This window comes from Kogia breviceps, chromosome 2 (assembly GCF_026419965.1).
Source record: "Kogia breviceps isolate mKogBre1 chromosome 2, mKogBre1 haplotype 1, whole genome shotgun sequence".
In the NCBI taxonomy this organism is placed as follows: domain Eukaryota; kingdom Metazoa; phylum Chordata; class Mammalia; order Artiodactyla; family Physeteridae; genus Kogia; species Kogia breviceps.
The window spans coordinates 90,596,412-90,607,624 of record NC_081311.1 but is presented as its reverse complement, the minus strand read 5'-3'; positions in this window follow the sequence as shown (position 1 = coordinate 90,607,624).

Below are 11,213 nucleotides of genomic sequence, written 5' to 3'. Positions count from 1 at the left end.
CACCGCACAGGAAGTCCCGCCTCCGGGCGCCCGGGCAAGGCGTCGGTGGCTAAGCCCGTAGCTGAGCGGTCCGCTGACTGTTCCCGCGTGCAGGCCCTTTCTCCCCATTTTTTTTTCCTAGTCAGTGAAGTATTTTTTCAGTACCTGTTACGATCGTCCAGGCACTGTTGTTTTAGCCCCTGGGTCAGGATAGTGAACAGAGCGAAGCCGTTGGCCTCCTGGAACAGAGAGACGTGGGCCGTAAACAAATGTGTTAAGCGCTCTAAGGAAGAAATAAAACAGCCCAGAATGACAGGTAGTGCTGTCCCAGAATATCTCGCTGAAGAGGTGTTATTTGAGAAAAAGGTCATGAAAGTGAGAGAATGTCCTGTGTAAATACCAGGAAGGAGCAGTGTGGGTCTAGGGGCCGGCCGACACAGGTTTGGCGTTTAAGGGGAGCTGAGAGGGGGAGCAGTATGGCTGTAAGAGGTTGGAGACGGTACAGAACGTAGAGAGCAGTGATTCTCAAAATGGGGTCCCCTGGCTGCATCGACATCATATGGAAACTAGTTAAAACTGATCAGAAAAGCACAAACGCAAAATATCTAAGTCATAAAATTTTGCAGGCAGGTGCAACCATCCTGCCCTCCAGAAGACTGTGATGCTCAACTTTGAGAACAACTAATGTATAGCTGTGTAGGTCATTGAAAAAACTTTGGATTTTATCATGAAATGAGAAGCTACTGGAGAGGTTTGAGCAGAGAAATGACAACCTGATTTTGTATTAAAGGATCACTCTGCACTAGCTGCTGTGTTGAAGATGGACTTTACAAGGTCAAGGGCAGCTATTGCAGCACTCCAGTTGAGAAATAACTGGCTTTATTAGGGTGGTGGGGTAAAGGTGATGAACAGTGGTTCCATTCTGAATATATTTTGAAGATAGCACAGGATTTGCTGACTGACTAGATATGGAAGGTGAGAGGAATAAAGGAAAACCAGCGTTTTTTATCTGAGCAATTGCAAAAATGATGTACCTCAGGGAAGGTACAGGTTTTTGTTTTTGTTTTTGTTTTTAATAAGGGGGACTGAGCAGCACCCAGCCTGCTGCTGGTGAGAGCCAGGACCCCCACTCAAAGTCTCTGTTAAGGGGTGCTACTGTGAGGTTGGGTAGTGGTCCTCACTCGGGGTTCGTCATCCTGCACGATTTCACCGTTGGCCAAGATCCATACCGTCCTTCCAGGAAGTATGGGTCCCTGCTGCACTGCACCTTTCCCCAGACCTCGAAACACTCGAAAGAAACAATCTGTGTGGGCGGCTCCTGGAACTCAGCAGCGTCCTCTCCTCGGAAAGTACAGATTTGAACACTGGTTTTGGATGTATTGAATACGAGTGGCTATATTAGCCTGCTCGTGTGCCATAACAAAACACCACAGACTATGTGACTTGAACAATAAAACTTATTTTCTCACAATTCTGGAGGCTGGAAGTCCACGTTGAAGGTCCTGCTCTCTTCCTGGCTCACAGACGGCCACCTTCTTGCTATGTCCTCACATGGGGACTGAGGGAAGGGCAAGCTCTCTGGTGTCTTTTCTTCACATAAGGGCACCAGCTTTGTCAAACTAGGGCCCCACCCTTATGACCTCATTTAACTTTTATCACCCCCTCACAAGCTCTGTCTTCAAATACAGTCACATTGGGGGTTAAGACTTCAATGTATGAATTTGGGGAAGGATGCAATTCATAGAAGTAGCCTATTACACGATCAAAGGAAGTGTCAAGCAGGCAGTTGGATGGAAGTTTGAAGTTCAGGGACCTAGAAATATAAGCTTGGGGATTGCCATTATATCTATGGTATTGAATCTATAGAACTGATTGAGGTTACCTAGGGAATGAATGTAGGTAGAGAGAACGTCTGGGAACATTTCACAGTGAAGAGGCTGGAAGATGGAGAATTGGGCAACACCAGTTGAAGAACAGTCAGTGAGATAGGAAAATCAGGAATCCTGGAAGTCCTTTCATTCATTTCATTTCAAGGTGGAGGAAGTGATCTACTGTGTTAGATGCTGCTGATCAGCTGAACAAATTGAAGACCAAGACTCAGCCACAAAATTTGCAATGTAGAGATCAGTTCTCAGCTAAATGGCCTTCAGTAAATTGAAGCTTTGTTCCCTGCTCTAAATGAATTTCACTTCCTCAAGTAATGGAGGAACCACACCGTTAAAACTGACTTTTGCATTTTTATATTTTCCCTCTGATTAAAGTAATGCATGCTGTGTGAAAATCTCGGAAAACAGAGAAAAGCATGGTGAAGCTTATTTAAATCATACATAACACTACCCCTAGCTATCTATATTTTGGTTTATTTTCTTCCAGGCTTTTTTCCTGTGAGAAGGTATTTTTAATACCAAGAAGATGTTAACTGGACATATAATTTTATATCCTCCTAACATAAGCTTTGTTCACCTCTCACTAAAATGAATGTTTAAGGACTACTTAATTTTCTGTTGTATGGTAATATCATTATTTACTCAAACCCTAATTTGGGGGCATTGGAATAGTTCCAGGTTATCCCATTGTAAATAGCTCTGCAATGAGTATCATTGGCAATTAATCTCTAACTGCATCTTGAATTTTTTTAAGGCAAATTCTGAGAAATAAAAATAATGGCCTTGGGAATTCCCTGGCTTTCTGGTGGTTAGGAATCTATGCTTCCACGGAGCACGGGGTTGATCCCTGGTTGGGAATTAAGTTTCTGCAAGCCACATGGCACAGCCAAAAAAAAAGGAGAGAGAGAAAAGAAATAATGGCCTTAAACATATGGCTTTTGATTAAGCGCTAACTGCCAAACCTGGTTAATTTTACTGAAGGATGTGATGAGGAAGAATGACTAATCTGACCTTTTCATAATTAAGAAGATATTTTGTGAACTGATACTTGACAAGAATACTCAATGGGGAAAGGTTAGTCTCGTTAATAAATTTTGTTGGGAAAACTGGATAACCACATGCTGAAAAATGAAATTGAACCCCTATCTTATACCACTCCAAAAAATTAACTCAAAATGGATTAAAGACTTAAATAAAAGACATGAAACCATATAACTCTTAGAAGAAAAACAAGGAAAAGCTCCTTGACATGGTCTTGGCAACATTTTGGATGACACCAAAAGCACAAGAAACAAAGGCAAAAATAAATAGGTGGGACTATAACATAGTAAAAATCTGTGCAGAAAAAGGACAACAAAATGAAATGGCAACCTACAGAATGGGAGAAATATTTGTAAACCATATATCTGATAAGGGGTTAATATCCAAAATATCTAAAGAACTCATACAACCCAATACAAAAAAAAATTTCAATTTAAAAATGGGCAGAGGAACTGTAAAGGCCTTTTTTTCAAAGAAGACCTAAAAATGGCCAACAGATACATGAAAAGATGTTCAACATCATCACTAATCATCAAGGAAATGCAAATCAAAAACCTCAGTGAGATATCACCTCACACAGGTCAGAATGGCTTATCAAGAAGACAAAGTGTAAAAAATGCTGGCAAAGATGTGGAGGAAAGGGATTCCTTGTGTCCCTCAATAACAAAAAAAACAAACAACCCGATCATAAAATGGGCAGAAGACCTAAGTAGACACATTTCTAAAGAAGACATACAGATGGCCAATAGGCACATGAATAATGCTCAACATCGCTAACTATTAGAGAAATACAAATCAAAACTACAATGAGGTACCACCTCACACCACGCAGAATGGCCATCACTAAAAAGTCTACAAATAACATACCTGGTTGATCATGCCAGTAGCACATGCTTGTCTCAAAGATTAAACCATGCCTGTCTAAGTATGCATGGCTGGTACAGTGAAACTGTGAATGGCTCGTTAAATCAGTTACGCTTCCTTTGGTCACTCGCTCCTCTCCAACAGTAATTTACTGGCACAAAACCAGAAATATAGATCAATGGAACAAGTTTATACAGAGATAAACCCATGCACCTATGGTCACCCAATGTATGACAAAGGAGGCAAGAAAATACAATGGAGAAAAGACAGTCTCTTCAATAAGTGGTGCTGGGAAAACTGGACAGCTACATATAGAGGAATGAAATTAGAACAATACCTAACAACATACACAAAAATAAACTCAAAATGGATTAAAGATCTAAATGTAAGACCGGATACTATAAAACTCTTAGAGGAAAACATAGGCAGAACACTTTCTGACATAAATTGCAGCAAGATCTTTTTGGATCCACCTCCTAGAGTAATGAAAATAGAAAACAAAAATAAACAAATGGGACCTAATTAAACTTAAAAGCCTTTGCACAGCAAAGGAAACCATAAGCAAAATGAAAAGACAACCCATAGAATGGGAGAAAATATTTGCAAATGAAATAAGCCAACAAGGGATTAATCTCCAAAATATACAAACAGCTCTTGCAGCTCAATATCAAAAAAACCCAAATAACCCAATCAAAAAATGGGCAAAAGATCTAAATAGACATTTCTTCAAAGAAGATCTACAGATGGCTGAGAGGCACATGAAAATATGCTCAACACCGCTAATTACTAGAGAAATGCAAATTAAAACTACAATGGGGTATCACCTCACACCAGTCAGAATGGCCATCATCAAAAAATCTACAAACAATAAATGCTGGAGAGGGTGTGGAGAAAATGGAACCCTCTTACACTGTTGGTGGGAATGTATATTTGTACAACCACTATGGAGAATAGTATGGAGGTTCCTTAAAAACTGAAAACAGAGCTACCATATCATCCAGCAATCCCACTCCTGAGCACATATTCGGAGAAAACCATAATTCAAAAAGATACATGCACCCCAACATTCATTGCAGCACTATTTACCATAACCAAGACATGAAAGCAACCTAAATGTCCATCAAGAGAGGAATGGATAAAGAAGATGTGGTACATATATACAATGGAATATTACTCAGCCATAAAAAGAAACAAAATAATGCTATTTGCAACAACATGGATGGACCCAGAGATTGTCATACTGAGTGAAATGTCAGACAGAGAAAAACAAATGTCATATGATATTGCTTATATTTGGAATCTAAAAAAGGGTACAAATGAACTTATTTACAAAAAAGATATAGAGTTGCAAATGTAAAAAAACAAACTTATGGTTACCGGGGGGAAAGGGGCGGGGGGGAGGGATAAATGGGAGATTGGGATTGACACATACACACTACTATATGTAAAACAGATAACTAACAAGGACCTACTGTCTAGCACAGGGAACTCTACTCAGTACTCTGTAATGACCTATATGGGAAAAGAATCTAAAAAAGTGGGTATATGTATAACTGATTCACTTTGTTGTACAGCAGAAACAAACACAACGTCATAAAGCAACTACACTTCAATAAATTTTTTTTAGAAGTCTACAAATAACAAATGCTGGAGAGGGTGTGGAGAAAAGGGAACCCTCCTACACTGCTGGTGGGAATGTAAATTGATACAGTCACTATGGAGAACAGTATGGAGGTTCCTCAAAAAATTAAAAGTAGAACAACCATATGATCCAGCAATCCCACTTCTGGGTATATATCCAAAGGAAATAAAAACAGGGTCTCAAGGAGACGTCTGCACTCCCATGTTTATTGAAGCATTATTCACTATAGCCCAGGTATGGAAACAACCTCAGTGTCTGTCAATGGATGAATGGATAAAGAATATTTGGTTTGAATATACAATGGAATATTATGCGGCAATGAGAAAGAAGGAAATTCTGCCATTTGTGACAAATACTGTATGATATTACTCATATGCAGAATCTAAAAAACTCTGAACTCATAGAAACAGAGAGTAGAGTAGTGGTTACCAGGGGTTGGGGGTGGGAAGAAATGGGGAGATGTTGATCAAAGAGTAAAACTTCCAGTTAGAAGATGAGTAAGTTCTGGGGATCTAGTGTACAGGATGGTGATTACAGTTAATAACACTGTATTAAATACTTGAAAGACAGGGACTTCCCTGATGGTCCAGAGGTTAAGACTTCACCTTCCAATGCAGGGGGTGAGATGGGTTGGATCCCTGGTCAGGGAGCTAAGATCCCACATGCCTCAGGGCCAAAAAACCAAAAACATATAACAGAAGCAATATTGTAACAAATTCAATAAAGACTTTAAAAATGGTCCACATTAAAAAAAACAACAACCTGTAATAAATAAATACTTGAAAGTTGCTAAGAGACTAGATCTTAATCTTCTCATCACAAAAAGAGGAAATGGTAATTATGTGGTGGATAATGCTAAGGTGGTTATCGTATTGCAATATGTAAGTGTATCAAGTCAACACTTTGTACATCTGAAATTTACATGCAATGTTTTATGTCGATTATATCTCAATAAAGCCGGGAGGGTGGAAAGTATTTTGTACAAAACAAAAACACCCACATTTATCATAAAAGTTTTAAAATTACAGATAAGTAAAAGTAATAACCATCACAAGTGACATATATATTCTCTCGATATTTTTTTCTAGCTATTTTTAAACAAAAAGTGGGATCAAACTATACATCTTGTGTAACTTGCTTTCTTTCAGTCGATAATACATGATGAAGAGTTCCACTGTACAGATATACTACAATTTATTTGCTCAATTCCTGCTATGGTTCATTTTATGTGTCAATTGTCTAGGGTATGGTATCCAGTTGTTTGGCCAAACACAGTCTAGATGTTGCTATTAAGGTCTTTTTTTTTTTTTTTAGATGTAGTGAACATTTGCAATTAGGAGACTTAACTAAAGCAGAATTCCCTCAATAATGTGGGCAGGTCCCATCCAACCAGTTGAAGGCCTTAAGAGCAAAGAGAAGTTTCTGAAGGAAAAAGGAATTGTGCCTCCAGACTGTGACCCGGAGGTTCTGCCTCTCTGAGAACCTAGGCTAGTACAGATTTTGGTAAAGGGAAGTGCTGTAATAAATACCCCAAAATGTGGACGTGTCTTTGAAATCAAGTAATGGGTAGAGGCTAGAATTTTGCAATGTATCATAGAGGAAGCCTATAGTGCCTTGAAGAGATGGGTGGTAGAAACATGGACATTAAAGGTGATTGTGCTGACTGCTCAGATGGAAATGAGCATTATGTTATTGGAAACTAGAGGAAAGATGATTCTTGTTATAACGTGGCAGAGAATTTGGCTGAAGTGCTTCTGTTGGGTGGAAAGGAGAACTTGTAAGTGATGAACTTGGATAAGATTTGGATAAGCTGAGAAGATTTGTAAGCAAAGGTTGAAGGTGTGGCCTGGTTTCTCCTTGCTGCTAAGTTTAAATGTGAGACGAAAGTGATAAATTGAAGAAGGAATTGTTAAGCAAAAAGGAGCCAGAATTTGAAGATTTGGAAAGTTCTCAGCCTATCCATTTGGCAAATAACTAGAAGGGATGCTCTGAAGAAAACACCAAGGGTGTGGCTGGACAACCATTTGCTGAAGAGATTAAGCTTGTGACTTGTGGATCCAATCAACTATCAGCAGAAACCCTGACCACTTGGAAGGGGACAGAGATGGGACAAAATGAAGAAAGGCTGGTAGACATCGGGTATTCTACAGGCAGAAAAAGGACAGATAAAGCTTTTCGGCTGCAAATGTGTTATCCTTAAATAAAAGGGAAGAACGATTTGAGGGCAGTTCAGATGCCAGCGGGGCTGCTGTTGCCACCACAGGCCCAGAAGAGACAGGCCAGGGTGCAGGTCCGCTGACTCTGGGCCACCTTCTTGGTTCTGAGGGGGCAGTGCAACTACCCCAGTAGGTTCCTTAAGACAGGGCATGGAGCCAGTGAGGATTCTTCTCAAGTCTTAAAATCTAATGAAATGTGCCCTGCTAGGTTTCAGACCTGCTTGGGACTTGTGTCCCTTTTTTCCTTCTGACAATCTCCCTTCTGGAATGAAAGTTTCTATCCTCTCTCTGCCTGCCCCACCACTGTGCTTTGGAAGCAGATAACCAGTCTGGTTTCACAGGTTCACAGATGGAAAGGAATTTTGCTCCAGCATGAATCATACCTCTTACCCATAACTGATTTGGATAATTTAGATGATGATATCTGAGTTGATGTGGTTTAGATGAGATACTGGACTTAGAGTTGATGCTGGAACGATTAAGACTTTGGGGGAAGTTGGGCTGGGGTGGAAGTATTCGGTACCTGGGAAAAATATGAATTTTCAGAGGCCACAGGGCAGACTGTAATGGGTTTGTGTTACCCACAAAAAGGTATTTTGAAGTCCTAATCTCCAGTAGCTCAGAATGTGGCCTTATTGGGAAATATAGTCTTTACAGAGGTAATCAAGTTACAATAAGGTCAGTAGGGTGGGCCCTCATCCAATATGACGGGTGTCTTTATTTAAAAAAAGGGAAACACACAGAGGGAGACCACCACATGAACACAGGAGGTAGAGATGGGAGTTACAGCCACATGCAAGGAATGCCTGGGGCTACCAGAAGCTAGGAAGAGGCAAGGAAGGACTCCCCTACAGGTTTCAGAGGGAGCACGGCCCTGCTGGCACCTTAATTTTGGTCTTACAGCTTCTAGAGCTGAGGCAATAAATTTCTGTTACAAGCCACCCAGTTGTAGTACTTTGTTGGACATGTAGACCTCAATTTTGGGCTTTTATGGATATATATTTTAGCACATCTGCAATCATATTCCTACATACAAAACTGCTGTGTCAGAGGATATACAAGATTGAGACTGTTGACTTGCATTGCTAAGTTGCCCTCTGCAGCGTTCCCCAACCTTTTTGGCACCAGGGACAATTTTTCCACGGACAGGGGAGTGGGGCGGGGGGGCATGGTTCAGGTGGTAATGCGAGCGATGGGGAGCGACGGGGAGCTATGCAGAGCCACCCACCGATGAAGCTTCGCTCGCTCACCCGCTGCTCACCTCCTGCCGTGCGGCCCAGTTTCTAACAGGCCGCGAACTGGTACCGGTCTGCAGCCCAGGGGTTGGGGACCCCTGCTCTATATGCGGCATTAACTTAAATGATCTCCAAAACTCCAAAACTGTGGGAGCATCCATTCCTTACCCTCTGACAATAGACTTTCTGTTTTTAATCACCGTTGATCTCTGATGTGGGTAATCAAAATGTCCAGAGAAATACGCCAGAGTATGTTGGGTAGAACATTATAAACTTGTATCCTGGCAAGATTTAGTTGCAGCGTTTCTATGTTGGTCTGTTACTGGTCTCCTAGAAAGTGATCAGCTCAGGCAAAGGAAAGACAACCGTGAGCGCAATGTGTCCAAGAACAGATCTGGACAAAGCAGTCACAGTGGAAATAAATATCAGCTTTATTAACACTCAAAGTGCCATTCATTTATATTCATTCCATAGTCCAGAAGGTTACTTAGAGTAAGCCTTTGCACCACAATCTTTCAAAAAAATGAACATGTAAGAAAAAGAAATTTTCATTGTGCTAATTATTGCAGGCCTTCATGCACGATAAATCTAAACAAAGATGGGTGCCAACAATATACAAATTTCCATATAAACAAAGTCATTGATCACTAACAAAATATAAACGTGGTTTCTTTCACATTAGATTTTTTAAAAAAGGCTATTTACCAGCAAGAAAAAACAAGTACATAAAATCTGTAAAACTCAGAAATTTTATACATTTTTACAAGCACAATTTTGAATGAACACAAAGTCAAAATGTGCATGAAATGTGGCACACACCACACTGTATCTGGCTTCTGGTAGGTTTTTCTAATCGTATCGGCTCCTTGTAACATAATCAGCTTAGTGACGTTCAACTTCAACAGTGGACTTTATTCCTAACGTAAGTAAAGTTTTACAAGGTACCGCATATTAAAAACAAGGTTTTCCTTAAGCACAACAACATTGTCAGATTGGAACTGTAATTCCCAATTCTTTTTCTGCCAGTTACTTAAAATACACAGTACGGTATAAAGACACAATGTATGTTTGGACATTTCTAAACCAATTTATAGTCAATTACAGAGAATCAGAATTTGTCAATATATTGTTTTATGAATGAGGTCTGACCTTGCCCAGTAAGAAAAAAACTGAAAGTTGAAATCTTTGGGGTAGAATAAAGGAAATATTCAAAAACAACAGTAGGACAGGCCAACAGCAACTGGAGATATAAAAACCTTGACATCTCTTCAAAATAATTTAGTTTCTCACATTTTTTCATAGTGCTGAGAATTCAAAGACTTTTAGTGGACAGTGTTTTTGCTACTGCTTAAAACCTATTTTTTTCTCTTAATTTGCATTTCATAGAATTCTCAGAGAGAATTCAATGTTGTTCTTTGCAAGAGTATTTTAATTGATAGATATCTAAGTAAATCTGCATCCAGTTGTGGAAATACAAATACATTTTGAATGGTTAAAAACAAAATTAAAAAAATATTTTTGATCAGCCAGCTGAAAATATATTCATATAGTAAATAATCTCTCAGAAAGCTTTATATATATTTAATTATTCTAACTGAACAGTACCCTTATAAAACAAGTTCATAAAAATGTAGAAATGAAAATAAGAAATTACTGGGATATATACATGTACCTACAGACAGAAAAAGACATCTCCACACACACATCCCCTGATACACAGAGTTACAAGCATACTTTCCACTTAGTCATGGATTTTAGAATACATATAAAATCAGAAAGTGATGTTGAACTCCTGAGTTCTTCAACAAAGATAGAACCATAGATAAGTATACTTTGTAAAAGCAAGAAAGTCCATTTAAGTCAGTAATAGCAGTGCAGTTACTGACGGCTACATCTTGAAAGAAGTTTAAACGTAGAGACACAGACAGTAGTTCAATGCACGCATTCATGATGCTCATACACCCATCAACAATTATTGGTCAGAGTAGTAAATCAGTGTACAAATTAAACATTTCCAAAAATGTGCAAAAAAGTCAACCTTGATAGGAAAAGAACACCTTTGTACATAATTATAAACTGCCCAGCATTCAACTGAGATTAAAAACGTTTACAGAGAGAAACTAATGGATTAAATATAGAGAATTTAATGGCTACATTTAAAAATGTACATCAGGTCAAAGGGTAAATTTACAATGATAATCATAGTTTGCAACAATTAAAAGTTTATTCTCAAATTTATCCAAGTTTACTTTTATTTACAATGATATTTGAATAAAAAGAACCATGTGAAATGTAAGAGATGTCAGACATTAAAAGTATTTTTGGTATTAACTCTTTTATGTTTCAGAAT